Below are 15,133 nucleotides of genomic sequence, written 5' to 3'. Positions count from 1 at the left end.
GATAACCAGCCCCCCCCCCCCCCTCCCCCCAGCCAACCCCACCCGCACTCCCCCCCCCCCCCCCCCCCGCACTCAAATGTGTACAAATTGCCTCAAAATGTTGGCTCATTGTTTGCCTGTTCAGGTTTCGGAGCCACACAAGAACGTATTCCATTTATGTATTCCACAAAATAAATAATAAATGCCACGCCCACATGGAATGTTTAGTTTTGTGTTGATATTTTCAATAAATAAACCACAGAAACGCATTTTACCCGACTGAAAATGCTGAAAATCAGCAGTTCGAAGAATCTACAAAGAAAATTGCAATGAAATGCTATGAAAATTGATATGAAAATTGCACACAGAGCACACATAGTGCAGTCAGGATGTAGGATGTTGGCTTGGGCAGCTTCAAAGACCAATTAGCAGAGAAAAAACTAGAAGGAAAAACCTTGCCAGCAGCACGACGCCGCCTCATTAGGGGAACACAGTCAGCCTCTGTGACGAGTATTTGCCAAGCGTTTCCACTGTGCAACAATTAGTCGCAGGAACTAATATCAGGCAGCACACTTAAGGCATTTTTGGTGTATTTTTATATGAGTTTAAATCTATTTTGTTGTGTGTTTTTTGGAGCTGATCCTCTGATCATCGATCTGCAGAGCATCTACTTTCAATTTAGCTTCCACTTCCACTGCTGCAGTTTCCACTTTGCTTATCCCATTGCCCTGCCAGTGGAAACACACTCGAGCAAAGCGTTGTGAAAAAAAAAGAAACCGTAGAATTTTTGTGTGCCCAGCGAATGCCCTCCGCCGCCTCACAAAAGCCACCTTTGTGCAGTGCATGGTGGAGTACATGCTATTAATGGCAGTAGGCGGCTGCCACTGCCACGCCCACTCAGATATGCATGTAGTGTGCGTGTGTGTGTGTGTGTATAACTAAACATTTACATTTCATTAAAACTAAAAACAACACACAAAGCAGTAAGCGACGACACGAAAACGAATACGAAAATGAATACGAAAAAGCAAATACTAAATGCAGCAACAAGATGACGGGAGGCACAGCAGAAGAGAGAGAGAGAGAGAGAGAGAGGGGGGAAGAGAGAGTGTGTGAGGATGCGGAATGATGCATGAGCCATGAGCCATGAGAGACTACTCAGGTTGAGGCTGTGTGCCAGTGCAGACTTCTGAATAGTCATAGTTTTGGGGGCGGCCTGTGCCTTCGTTTTGCACCTGTCCGGGGCACACGTTGAGTGCCACTCGAGGAGCGCGCCGACTGATGCTGCTGCTGCTGTGCGTGTGTGTGGCCTGCATTTATATCTCTGTAGCAGTCTGTCTGTTGCATCATCCTAACCCTTCTCATACTTAAAAACTCGACATTTTTCACTCAACGAGAGCTTTTCTACATAACAGGGCAACAACAAGCACGTGTAACTGTACAATGTGCAACACCAACAACAATGCGGCCACAACGCAAAAGTTGGCCCAGGGAATGTGGTTCATTTTGGGGGCAGGCAAGAGACCAGAAGAGACCAGAAGAGACCAGGGGGGCACACGAGAGAGTAGCGAAATAAATAGTATATTTTAGACGGAGTGCCACTCATGAAAATTGCAAAAAAACACGGGTCGAGAGTCCTGCAGTCCGTTCAGTGCCTACTGCTACTGCTGCCCCTCACGAGTGCCAGTCAAATATGAATTGCCCTGGACCGTGTTGCATGCCCCTCCTGCCTGACTGCCTGCTTGCCTTGCTGACTCTTGCTGCATAATAACAAGAAGTTATTGTGCGCCTCTGTCTACATGCAACTGCCTGCAACAAGGACTCCGTTCCCCATGCCCCCAGAGGCTACATTGCCCATTGTTGCAACAAATTTCAGGGGAAAACTCGAGAAAAAATGAAGCCTAATTACAGAGCTCATGTTTAGTCGCTTCCTCTCCATTCAATTAAATGGAATGTGCCACACACACATGACCCCCATGCCACCAAAAAAAAAACACAAAATGGAAATAAAGAATGGCAACATTTCAAAAATGGATCCTGGGAGCCACAAATTCTGCTGCTGCTGCTGCTGCTGCTGCTGCTGTTTCTCCTTCCACAAATGTTTAATTAAAAATTAAAGCAGCTTCTGTTTGCTTTCAGTTCTGCTGCATGCAGCAGTGGCATGTAGTAGCAGCACCAGCAAACAAAATGCAATATGTTCTACTTTGATTTTACGTTTCACTCTTTTAACTTCCCCTTTGTGGCCGCTACTTTTCCGCTTTTCATGTGTTTTTTTCTATGGGGAAAACGATTTTTCCTGATGCTCTCATAAAATAGTCATCGACAGAGGGCAGAGTACAGCTTTTTAGTGCACAAAAAGTGTCTTTATTTCACAGCAAAAACATCTATGCAAAGGTATCTACGAAAACCCATGAAAAATCTACCAAAATCTATAAAAGTCGCCTAAAAATGCTGCCAGAAACATATAAAACTGTCCACAATTATTGCCAAATATTCCCTGAAGAGTACCCTCTAAATTTCCTTCTTTATTTTCTCGTAAAACCGCCAAGAAAAATCCTTAACCCCGCGGCATGTTAGGGTATCCAATAAGAAAAGTGTCAAGGGCCACCCCCCCGCACCTTTTGCCATGTGGTAGCCACTTAGCAGCCAATAAATTGTAATACGACACGAGACGCTGCCACATGCAGCAGAGTCAGCAGTGGCAGCAGCAGCAGCCATATACACGCATCCACCTACAACACTTTTCCGTGGGAAATGGAAAATTAATTTTCAAACGATTTCGTTTGTCGACGCCTTACGATTTCTGCACTCCATGCCCCATCCTAAGGCGCAGTTCTTGGGGGCGAAAGTGTCGCCTCGCCATGGCATGCCTTGGCTTTCGTTCATTTATTTTGCTTTATTCTCGCGCCCTGCAGATCGCATGCCACGCCCATTGCTGGTGCTGCTGCTTCAGCATACAAGTGGCAAATAAATTCATTAGTGGCACAAATTAGTTGCATGCAACAGCAGCAGCAGCCCAGAGGAGCCACGGTCAGGGCTTGTACCAGAGGTTTCAGCTGATTCCAGCAGCTACCATTCTGAGTCGTAGTCACAGTCCCCAATACCCAGCACTCCCTCTGCCTCTCTGGAATCCCCTTCACAGCGCAAAAGGACACAAAAGTGCTTTCAATTTCAATTAAATTTTGCCACTTCCATTGCCTGCAACACTTGCAGCTGCAACTGCAACGCCTGGCCGCACTCTCTCCTTCGCTGTGTGTGCTTGCTGCTGACTCAGGGGCACATTTAAAGCTCATTTAAGCGCTCGTTTCGCTTCTCCATTTAGCCCTGGGAGCCTGATTAAGTAATCAAAGTATTTGTCAGATACTTAATCTATCGTCAGGCCACCCATGCCTCCTGTTGCCACATGTTACAGTTGTTTAAACAGTAAAAAGAAACATGCCAGTCGGAGAAATATAAATGAAAATAATGGAAGAGCATGCAGGAAGCTACCAAATGAGGTGGGACATTTATTGGCTTTGCTATCGCTTATTAAATGATGTCCTTACGCACACTTGAAACATTACCCACAGCTTTTCCCCTCTTTAAAGATATTTTCACTCACAAAGGTTTTGGGGGCAAACCTTTGCTGGTAAACCGTAAACAGACCCAAAAAGAAGCGACAGTCGACACACCCAAAGGCAGCGGCAGCAACCGCCAAAACAATCAACAGGGAAATTACAAACATGTGTACCGGTGTACCCCGCACACTACCTTCAACTTTACACACCCCGACCCCCAGGCGCTTCACTGCTTCACCAATTTCTACCACTCTTTATGCCTGCTGCTGCCTGCTTTTCTTCCTTTATTCCTTATACATATGCATATTTGCCATGGGCTTCCTTTTCCGCTTCCACGCGGCACAAAATAAAGCGCAAAACTCCCCGAAATAAATGTGTGCGTGTAGGCGTGGCTGTCACGTGCCTCCTGCCGCTGCTGTTGCTGCTAAAATGTACTTTAAAAATCACTTAACGCATTTAGCATTGATTTTCTAGCCATCGTTTTATCTCCTTTTACGCTTTATTTATTTCGCATATTTTTCACCAATGGATTACCCTGCAGTGCCACATGCCCCACTGAAGCGCACAGCCTGGCACATATGACTGAGCAAAAGCAGCTTTGAAGCATCCAACAAACACATCATTCGCGGCCCATTAGAAAACTGTTATTATATTCAATTTAATTTTTGTTTCATTTCTTGGCTGTAGCATTTTTTGTGTGTCTTTTTTTCCCCCGTTTTATGGAGAACCAAAATGAAATTTCGAAATTTTAATGAGCAATCAACGAGAGAAAAAACCGAAAAATAATAAACGTAAATGGAGCCCCTCACAGGACTCTCTGTTGCTCCCGAGACTCCTCTCTGGTAAGACAGGGAATAGACCTCATCCTGCAGAAAACAAAAGCAAACAAACCCCCCCCCCCCCGCCCGAAAATGCTTAAAGTAAATTCAAATTTAATTAGGATTTTTTTAAGTTTTTTTTTGCTCTTGTTTTTGGGTATTGTTTTTTGGGTATTTCCTCATTCAAGTCTTAGGAGTGTGACCGGGAGCGGGGGAGAGAGGGCGGCATCACGCCCCAGTGGACTAAATGTAAATGAAAATTGACGCAGACGCAAGTTTATTAAAATGGGATTTGCATAAGCATATAGAAGTGGGTGGACAGGGGACTGGGAGCGGGGGTAGCTTGGGCAACCAATGAATATTTTTGAAGGCAGAAAAACTCCCCCGCTGTGGCGCAAAAGTGTGTGGCATCTGTGGCAATGAAAATGTCACAAAAGTCAAAAGTGGGAAGGCATTAATTTTTCTCCGTTTCCATTTTGCGACGAAACTCAATTAAAACTGAACCCTGAACTCTTCTGACCCTCTCAACAGGTGACAAGAGCAAAAAAGACTAAAGACCATTAGCTGGCTCATCAAGTTGGTAAAGTGTTTGGGGCCACCAGCGGCCAAGGGGAATGCCCATTCCGATATTGATCTCTCAAGAGATCCATTAAGGTACTCAACTTTGCATGCCCCTGCCCCTCCACTGATTATAAGTGCTTTTTTTTTGCTTTAATTTCCTTTTTTATTCGGAGTGGAATAAATTACATACATTTTTGCATCTCATTGGGAGATGTAGGAGCAGCAGCAGCAGCCGGATGGGGAATTATCTGTCCTCTGCCACTTGCCATAGAAATTCTAGAATGATTTCACTGCCATTCAGCAACCTGTGATAGTTCAGGTATTTTATGCCCTTTGTGGCATGCTTCAGCGGAAAAAAGAAACAGAAAGAGTGAGAGAGCAAGGGCAATCTGAGTGTGGTGTGGCATGCGGTGCAATCAATGCAGCTGTGGCGCTTTTTAATTGCTTAGCCGATACACACAGAAAGAAAGGAGTGCGTGGCAGGCAACAATTGCTGGCAGCAACCGATATCCGCTTCGAAGAATCAATTGAAAAGCCACTGAAAAGGGCCAAAAGACAGCATAAATTGACGTTGATCCATCAGCTAACAAAAGAGAGAGCGAGAGCGAGAGCGAGTGCATGTCATAGCGCCAGAGACAACGGCAGCTTCAGCATGAAATATAAAACAAAGTTTAAAACATAAAAAAAACCTCGAAATTGAAAATTGTTGTCAACGTAAATTGAGAATAATTATATTTAATTGCATGAATGCAAGTGCATGCAGCAACGGTATGTGGCAGGCAAATGTGGCATGTGAAAGTCAGGCAGGCCAGCAAGCAAATTTTTCGTTTGTGGGCGTTGGCGGGGGACAGGGCAAAGTGCGAATGCGATTGCCATGGCACACAAAAAATGCATTAAGCAAAACAACATTAAAATTAACTTAAATGGCATACAACAGCCGAGTAGAATGCATTTTACATAAAAAGCCCAAAAATATTATGCAGATAAAAAACAGAAGTTTGTGCGGCTGTAAATCCTATAAAGGAAATGACCGTAGTGGGCTTCATATTCGTTAATATTAAACATTAGTGATATAAAGCGTATCCTTTAGTCGTGAAGTCCAAATGTTAGTCATGAAGAAATAGAGAGAGAGAACATAAAAACAAAACCTATGCTCAAAAGTAAAGTCCCGTTTGTTATTTCTCCTTTGCTTTGCTACACACTACACAACAGGGTCCCGTTTTTGCTGTGAGCGAGCGTTGCACTATGGGAGCCAACCATAAAAAAGGTGCTCATAAATGGAGTTCATCAAAATTTTAAATGGGGTAAAATAAACAAATTCTCATAGTTCACACAATTAACAGCCATAAAAGTTAAATATATAATAAAGGTCCATCTATTCCAGTTTATGCATAAAATAAGGCCTTGCTTTATATCTTGTTCGAATTTTGAGACGAAAATGATAAAAGGCTTCCATGGTGCGTGGTATTCAGTCGAATGTGGGTGCATTAGTGTGGTTTTTGTTGCTGAGAGAGCATAGAATAAACGACTGAAAAAATTGCAAAGAGAGCAGCAAAGGAATGAAGCAATTTCCAGAGCGTTTAAGAGTGCGGGGGAGCAAAGACATAAAGAGATAAGACAATCACAGAGATCAAAGCAAAACGAAAATCAAAGAGAGGGTAATATTTAGGGGCCAATAGAGATAAAGAGAGCGGCAGGGCTTGATGTAATTATCATGTGAGAGCGAGAGCAAGAGCGGCTAATACAAATTTAATTAATATTTGGCAACTAGATTTGTTTGCAGATGCCTATAAATGTTTTTAGCATTAGATAAATATTTGTGCTGTTGTGGAAATATGCAAAATTAATTGGAATTTGTATGTAGTTACATGGGATTTGTACGGTCGGTCATTTGATATTGGCCACAGCCAAAGCACAAAGCACAACAATTCCACATCTATCCACCCACCTCAGGTAAGCCCCAACATCATCAAATGAATCTAATTTCACACAAAAATAATCATCGGAAAGCTGCTGCTGGTGCTGCTGCTGCTCTCATACTACTCTTTACCCTAATTGCCACTCGATGTGGCACAATGTGCGACAGAGAGATCAAATTTAAATGTAAATTAATATTTCTACCGTTAACCAGTCTACCATCTGCCTCCTCTGCCCTATCTGAGCTGCAAAATTGCTTCATTTGCATATTCCAGGTAGACACACACTCGTATCTTACAGATACTTTGCCCCCACAGCCACTGCCACTGCCACTGCCACTGCAGAAGTTTGAAATAGTACAAACTAATCATTTCCATCAATAATTCAAATTGCATCAAGCCAGAGGCCGCCTCCTGTCTGTCACCCACTAATTAACGTTATGTCCTGAATGTATCTGAACTTTGAGCCCAACTGTGAACCCAACAAGTCAGGAGTCGATGCTCAAAATGCATAGAAATTTCCTTGTTTGCCCAAAATGCTATGCTAAAAAGTACATTTGTTTGCTCAATTTTCAATTCGTTTCATTTTTCGGAAATTGTGTGGCAAATATTTGACAATGCAATGCGCAAATTGCCTTTGGGTGGCAGCAATTCGTGTCTGCCACAACGAAATACATGTGGAACGGGGAGTGTGCTCAAAGTTCAAAGTGCATAACGGAAATTGTTTGATTTGTTTGGGCAAAATGGTTAAAGGAAAGCGATTTTTGCACATTATTTATTAAGTTTTTATTCAAATAAAGGATGAACGGATGAGGGAATCTCTTTAACAATTTCTAGAGAAAAATGTATGCTAATGGAATTTTTGCATATTTATTTTATATTTATGTATAATGCAAAGATTGTCGTTTAGAAATTTCTCTATTTTATAATTCTTTATGCTCCATCAAAATTTGTTTGTATTTTTGGATAAATTTATATTCTTTTATTAATGTATTTAAATGAATATTTGATCTACAATCCATAATCTTTTGCCAATTTATTTCTTATATATTTTCATTTAATTTCGCCATCAAATTATCTCTCAATCTTTCCGCAAACTCAATTACTTCCTAGTTAATTTTCTCCTTCCCACGAAAATTGCCCTATTCCAGCAGCAAACTCAATCACAGACTGATTAACCTTTCAATCGAGTTACCAAAGAACACTCTCTCTCTCACCTTAACGATTGACTGAGCTGTTGCTGTTGCTCCACTTTTGGCCAACAAACTTCTTGGTGGCAAGTTCTGTTACTTTTTGATCACTGTGTCACTTACCCGGGGAAAAACTTTCGCTGCTGCGATGAGACAGGGGAGAGGCAACAATTCCGCCGCAGAAACTCACACGCAGGCGAGAACTCACTTCAAAGTGCAAATTAGTTTTGCCTTTTCCTGAGGTTTTTTCTTTTCTTTTTCTGCCACTCTTCTTTTTCGTTGGTTTTTGCTGTCTGTTTTAGTCACGTTCTAAACTCTTTTCGGCTCTGGCTCAATAAATTAGCAGGAGTCCCCAAATCCTGTGGCAATGGGTGATGTCCTTTTTTTCACACAAAAACACAGCCACACACACTGGCAGAGTATTAAAAACTCATTAAGCGAACCGTTGCAGGAGTCTTGAGAGTAGAGTCGAGAGTCTATGCTTTTTATGTTCTTTTTTTAATTTATGCAAATATCGACCGCAACATACACAAACACACACACACACACCACACACATATACACATATGCAAAACCGGAAGTCAGTGGAGAAAAGGCTCTTCTGTCGTTGGAGCTGCCAAAAAGTGTGCGACGTCTCCCCCTTCCTTCCTTTCCTCTTTCCTCTTGCCTCTTGCCTTCGTTCGTTTTTTCTGGTGAAAGTAAATCGAATGTCAACCGCACACACACACACACATGCAAGTAGAACACTTAATCAAAAGCACACACACCGGAGGAGGAGGAGAAGGTGTGTTGGAGCGTAGGAGGCGGAGGTGTGGAGTGTAGGAGGGGCACTGTCTCCTGTCAGAAACACACGTGCGATACGTGACCTAGCCCAAGCGTTAAATTCACGCGCCAATGTTCATTCCCGCTCGGATTTGACTTTGCTTCTCAGTTCACTCAGAGACCTTGCCTCAGTTTGGCTCGACTCTGCCTCTGGATTCTGGATTCGGGAGTCTGCTTAAGGACGAGATGCCTGTAGAAAGATTCACCCACACAGATACACACACACACATATACACACGTGTCGACCAAATCCGCTTAGGACAAACTGACGACTGATTCTGTGCCACACGGCGCTGGCCTGCAAGTTGGCCAAAAACTTCGCTATGGCAGTGGCAGAGGCAGGCACTCGGAGTAGCAGCGGCAGCGACCATCATCGTTTTTGCTTCGTTGCCGTCAATGGCTCATCATCGTGCCTGGGAGCCGATGGCCCTGGCTCCCACTTGCTCCTCCAGTGCTACACGACCTGCCCTACACTGACAAAAGAGAGCGCTTAAGAGGAAAAGAGCGTGAGAGCGCGCGCTTAAGAGAGCGCGCCGTGTTCCATTTGCCAAACGTTTCGCCCGCGCGAGAAGCGCAACTAGTTTTGGGGGCCGACGACTGGAAGGCACAGCCAAATGTGTGACATTGGAAGAGTGGCTACCCCAAGTTGAACGAATGCGAATTTTCCGCATGCCCCACACCCTTTCTTTTATACATATAACCCTCTAGTGAATACCGCCCGTCCGTTTTGTTTGCCCAATTAAATGCCACATATGTCATAAGCATAAGCATCCCTTCAGCATCCCACAACTCCAGACCCAGGAACCCCATTCGGTATCTCCCTTTTTTATTCGCTGAATGCAGTTTTTTAATTAATCATTAATAGGAGCCACGCTTGGGTGGAAAGTAAAGCAGACGGCAGGCCCCTCGCCATACGGAATCCCAAATTGCAATTGCCCTCTGCCCCGACAGTGCCTTTGATATGTCCGCGGACACGACTGGCACTGGCTTTGGCTCCAGCCGCAATTAGCAAGAGGCCCGACAAAAGTCCCACAATTGCATCCCTGGTCCCTTGTCCCAGCAGCAGCAGCAGAAAAACACATCCAGATCACGTACCCCACCGCCCCATGGGCCGTGGAAATGGCAGAAATGCAAAGAATTCGAAAAACAAGTGAGAACACTATAGACGGCATTCCGGCGATAAAATCTGGGACGGATTTAGCTTTCAACGATTCCAAGATCTCAACGTAGAAACAATGTTTCAGTTAATTTTCTGGAAAAAAACAATTTATAATTTCAGGAAACAATATTTTTTTCCCTTTTAGCTTCTGGTGCACCCGATGCACAGAGTCAACAGAGGTCGGTGGGGGTACCCTGTCTGCGACCTCTGTGCGACTCCAGCGTCACTCTACGCCACATCCAGAGACCCTGCCACATGGCCGGATGGTGGAAGTGCAGTAGTAAATACAATTTACTTCACTCGGTCGCACACATTCCGGTTCCGCATAATTTTATTGGCCCCTGACTGCCTGCCTGCCGCCTGGCCTGCCCTGCCCTGCCATTGCCTGGCAATGCAATGAGATGCGTTTCGTTGACTTCGATGACAGCAAACAGAATCAACAGTCCCTCGGCAGCGACGGCGGCAGCAGCTCCGGCCCCCTGTTCCCTGCGCTGTGTCTCTCCATTCTAATGAGATATGGCCGAGGGCGTGGGGGCATGGCATGCATTTTTCCAACAGTCGCCCGCCGCCCAACATTTGCAAACAGCGAATCATGGGATGGCCCAACCATATGCCAGATGCCATATGCCATGCCATAGCGATCCCTGCCGCCAGTGCCCGAAGGCACTTATGTTTTGCATATGAAATCGTGCACATAATCAGCTGGGACATCGAGAAGTCAGCCGCCGACTCGATCCCTGGTCGGGACGTGTGGGGCGGGTAGGGCGAGGGAGCGGTTGGGGTCGCGACTCGGTGTGCGATTGCAGGAATGCTAATTAGGCGTAATTCGCATAAAATTCGCAAACAGTGGCTGTCACTGGCCCTGCCAACGGGAGTTGCTCTCCATTGAAATTGCCCCAAAGCGGAGGACCAACTTTTGATAATTTACTCCAAAGGCGTCACTCTGAATGCCCAGTGGTTTTAATATTTTCCCGTTTTGGGTTTCATTTGATAAATATTAATTATTGATCAAAAAAATAAGATTTTAAGCAGCCCTAAACCAGGTTTTAATTAAACATTCAGTCACTAAAGTAGAGGGGGACAAGAATATAACTACCGAAAAGAAAAGAACAAAATCGAAAGCATACAGAAAAACAATAAAGAAATATTATTTTTTCTCTCTTACCTTTGGCCCACCATCTTGAAGGCGACGATTCCGCGTCGAACGAAGAAGCGTACGCGAGCGAGACGGTTTTCGAGCGAACGATTTACGAAACGAATACGAAAACGAAAACGCACTAGCACTGAGAGCACCAATTTTTGGTAGATTAAAATAAGGTGAGGCATAATTGAACTAGAGCACCAACGAGAGAGAGAGAGAGAGATCACCAAAACCTCACCTCACCATGCGAGATAGCTGCACACGCTCTTTTCTTATTGCTTTTCTCCTATTCTTCACATTGAATATTGGAGAGGGAAGGGGACAAATCTTCTCGCCTTTTTTGCACACACTAACACACACATTGCCAGAGATTTGCATACAAAAATTAGTATGCACATTTTGTGCATAAAATACACAATACACTTTTTCACTTTTACTATCACTTTTCACTTATTGCCAATATTTCCGCTGCCGCTCTGCCTTCTTATGCCATTTTGGATCAGGAACTTTTTCTTGCCATCTGGAACACTGACTCAATATACTGCAACCAACTGAGAGAGCGTGGACACGCTGCTCTTTTCTCCACTGCTTCACATTGGGAATTGAAGAGAGAAGATGATGAGTCATCACGCATTATGCCATCAGGATCAGGAACTATACTGCAACCACTTCACTTCACAACAACACTGCACTGCACCACACTAAACCTTCACTTTTCACTTTCACTTTTCACTTATTGCCAACCGCTGTCGCTGCTCTGCCTTTTCTATGCCATTTTGCCGCCTGCTGCCGCCTCTTTGGATCAGGAACTATACTGCAACCACTTCACTGCACATTTAATTACACCAAACATTACACTGCACCACTGCGCGACAATTTTCCCGATGGATATTTCATCCAATTACCGATTTTCGCGACCCGAAACGCGGAGCTGACTCAAAACCACGCGCTTTGTCCGTCCGAAAAATTGCAAGTGAGAGAGCGGCGCAGATTTGAATGCGTAGGCGGCTTAGTTTCTGGAACCTTCCATGCTCTCCTTCTCAATTCTTCTTCCTAATTGCTCTCTCATTTGACTTAGTCTTTTGTCTTCTTCTTCTTCGACTTGAAGAGAGGGTGAGTTTCTGCGTTGGACGAGTGACCACTTGTTAATGCAACGGTGAATTGCGAGAAGGGGAATGTGCTCAATAGCTTGGTTGGTTTGGGATAGGAGAGGGGAGTAGGGCAGGTGACATTGGCTTTTGTTGAGAGAGGGGAGAAGATGCCTAGCAGATCATAAGCTGAACATGGGAGGTTAAATTAGTTTCAAGAGGCATTCCATACTCTTCTTCAGAAATTGTTCTCTCATTTGAATTGGAATTCCGTATTCCCCCTGTCCTACAACAACAGATCGAACGTTTGTGCGTTAACTTGTTAATGCAACGGTGAATTGCGAGAAGGGGAAATGGCTGTGTACCTACATTGGTATGTAGCTGAAGAGAGGAGTAGAAGCACCTCAAACCGTAAGGAGAGCGTGGAATGCTCTCAAAGCAACATACGCATTAAAATCTGCGCCGCTCTCTCACTTGCAATTTTTCGGACGGACAAAGCGCGTGGTTTTGAGTCAGCTCCGCGTTTCGAGTCGCGAAAATCGGGAAATGGGTGAAAAATCCATCGGGAAAATTCTCGCGCAGTGGTGCAGTGTAATGTTTGGTGTAATTAAATGTGCAGTGAAGTGGTTGCAGTATAGTTCCTGATCCAAAGAGGCGGCAGCAGGCGGCAAAATGGCATAGAAAAGGCAGAGCAGCGACAGCGGTTGGCAATAAGTGAAAAGTGAAAGTGAAAAGTGAAGGTTCAGTGTGGTTGCAGTATACTTCCTGATCCTGATGGCATAAAATGTGTTCAAATAATATAAAAAAAAGGTGTGATTACTCATCTTCTCTCTTCAATTCTCAATGTAAAGCAGTGGAGAAAAGCAATACGAAAAGAGCCTCGTGTCCACGCTCTCTCAGTTGGTTGCAGTATATTGAGTCAGTGTTTCAGATGGCAAGAAAAAGTTCCTGATCCAAAATGGCATAGAAAAGGCAGAGCGGCAGCGGAAATATTGGCAATAAGTGAAAAGTGAAAGTGAAAAGTGTGTGAAGTGGTTGCAGTATAGTGGGGCATTGTTTTAAAAGAAAAAGGCCCACAAATGGCATGAAAAAGTTCCTGATCCAGAGAGGCGGCAGCAGTCAACGAAATGGCTAAAAAACGTGGCAGCAGAAAAATTGGCAATAAGTGAAAGTGAAATGTGTTCTTTGAATTTGTTGTATTCAGATCTCTGGAAATGTGTGTGCAAAAATGGATAAAAAACGCAGGAGATTCCTCTTCCCATTCCAATATTCAATGTCATGAAGAGGAGAGAAGCAATAAGAAGTGCAGCGTGTCGTCTCTCTCTTGAATTGTGAGGTGAGGTCTTGGTGATCTCCCACTCTCTTTAGTGCTTTTAGTCCCATTATGCCTCACCTTATTTTAACCCACCCAAAATGTGTGCTCTCAGTGAAATGTTACTGGAATTATTGGAATTCCTTTGGTGCGTTTTCGTATTCGTTTCGTATATCGTTTGTTCGAAAATCCTATCTAACGTATTCGCACTGTCCCGTTCCACTTCTCGTGCGGGTGGAAAGAGAACAGAAAATGCTCCAAGCAAAGTGTAACGCTTCTAATTATGAACCAACGGTAAGTCTGACCTTGACATTTCTTTACTGTTTTTATTATTGCTAGCATACTCCTCTTGTTTCTTATTCTTATAATATTCTTCTTCGCTCGGCTTATTCTTCTCTTTTCTATTCCATTCGTCTCTCCCCTTGAATGTTTGTGTGTGCGTGGCATTGGTTGTGTGGGAGTAGCATGGCGGGAGTATGGAGTGGAATCAAGTAACATATGATTTTTGCCCTGCATATGTATTTCCTATTGAATTCCAACTAAATCGGATCTTCTTAATCAGCTTTGTTTATCGATTGTTTCCCTAGCCTCACGGATTTCATCATGGTATAATTATATCCAAGTTGCTTGCGGTAATAAACACTAAGTTCATCAACAGAATGTCCCAACAGAGTTTCGCTTCAGGGAGCTTTTCTCGGATTCGAATTGAGTTTGGTCATAGTTTCCCCGAGACAGAGGGGGGCATTATTCACTTGACGCAAATACTTAGCATTCCCTGTCCACCACCTCTCAACACTTTACACTTTACTCGGGCGGAGGGGCAACTATTGTCAACTACTTTTGGGGCAGAAACGATTCCACTGCTGCTTCCTTCCTGGGCCCCGTCCGCGCTGAAAGGATTTCAATGTCAAACCGCAGCTGTTATTCTGTCATGGGACGCGACTTGGGACGGATGGTCCATTACATAAAACCCACGGGCGCATCAAGTTTTTCCGGGGAAACGCGACGGCGACCACAAAAGCGACGAAAATGAAAATTCATGAAAGTTCATCCACCGCCGCCGCCGCACTCCAATGGAGATGTTCGGCTCCACTTTTGTGGTCAATTAACGGCCATTCGCCGGGCCTTAAGTTTGTTTTTGTCGTAATGAATTTAAATGACCCACTGCTGCGGCGTGCCCCATCAAGTGGCACAAAGTGTTTTCCAACAGAGAGAACGAAGCGGAAGGACAGGCAGCCGACTAGTCAGCGAGATTCCCCAATCAGCATCCCAGACAGACGGCCCTGCCCCAAGAGGCAATGCCTTAAACCCCGGGCCCACAGCACACATTGTGACAGCACCTGTCGCCGAAAAATGTTCAACAATTTAGCTAATGACTTTCCCATGGAGGCAGATCCGAGCCGAACAGGGGCCAACCGAGTCTGTGTGTAGATACCAAATTAATTATATGCCATGCAGAGGAATTAATCAACCAAAACCAGCCACACTTTACCGCTGAACTGAACTCTATTTAACCCCAAAAACAAGACCAAACAACCTCCGACACCGCCCCCCCAAAACTCAGGTGTGAGCCAAAGTCCTGCCCAGCTT

The sequence above is a fragment of the Drosophila guanche genome, unplaced genomic scaffold (genome assembly GCF_900245975.1).
Source record: "Drosophila guanche unplaced genomic scaffold, DGUA_6, whole genome shotgun sequence".
Classification (NCBI taxonomy): Eukaryota; Metazoa; Arthropoda; class Insecta; order Diptera; family Drosophilidae; genus Drosophila; species Drosophila guanche.
The sequence above is the reverse complement of the archived record's forward strand: the minus strand, read 5'-3'. Positions refer to the sequence as shown.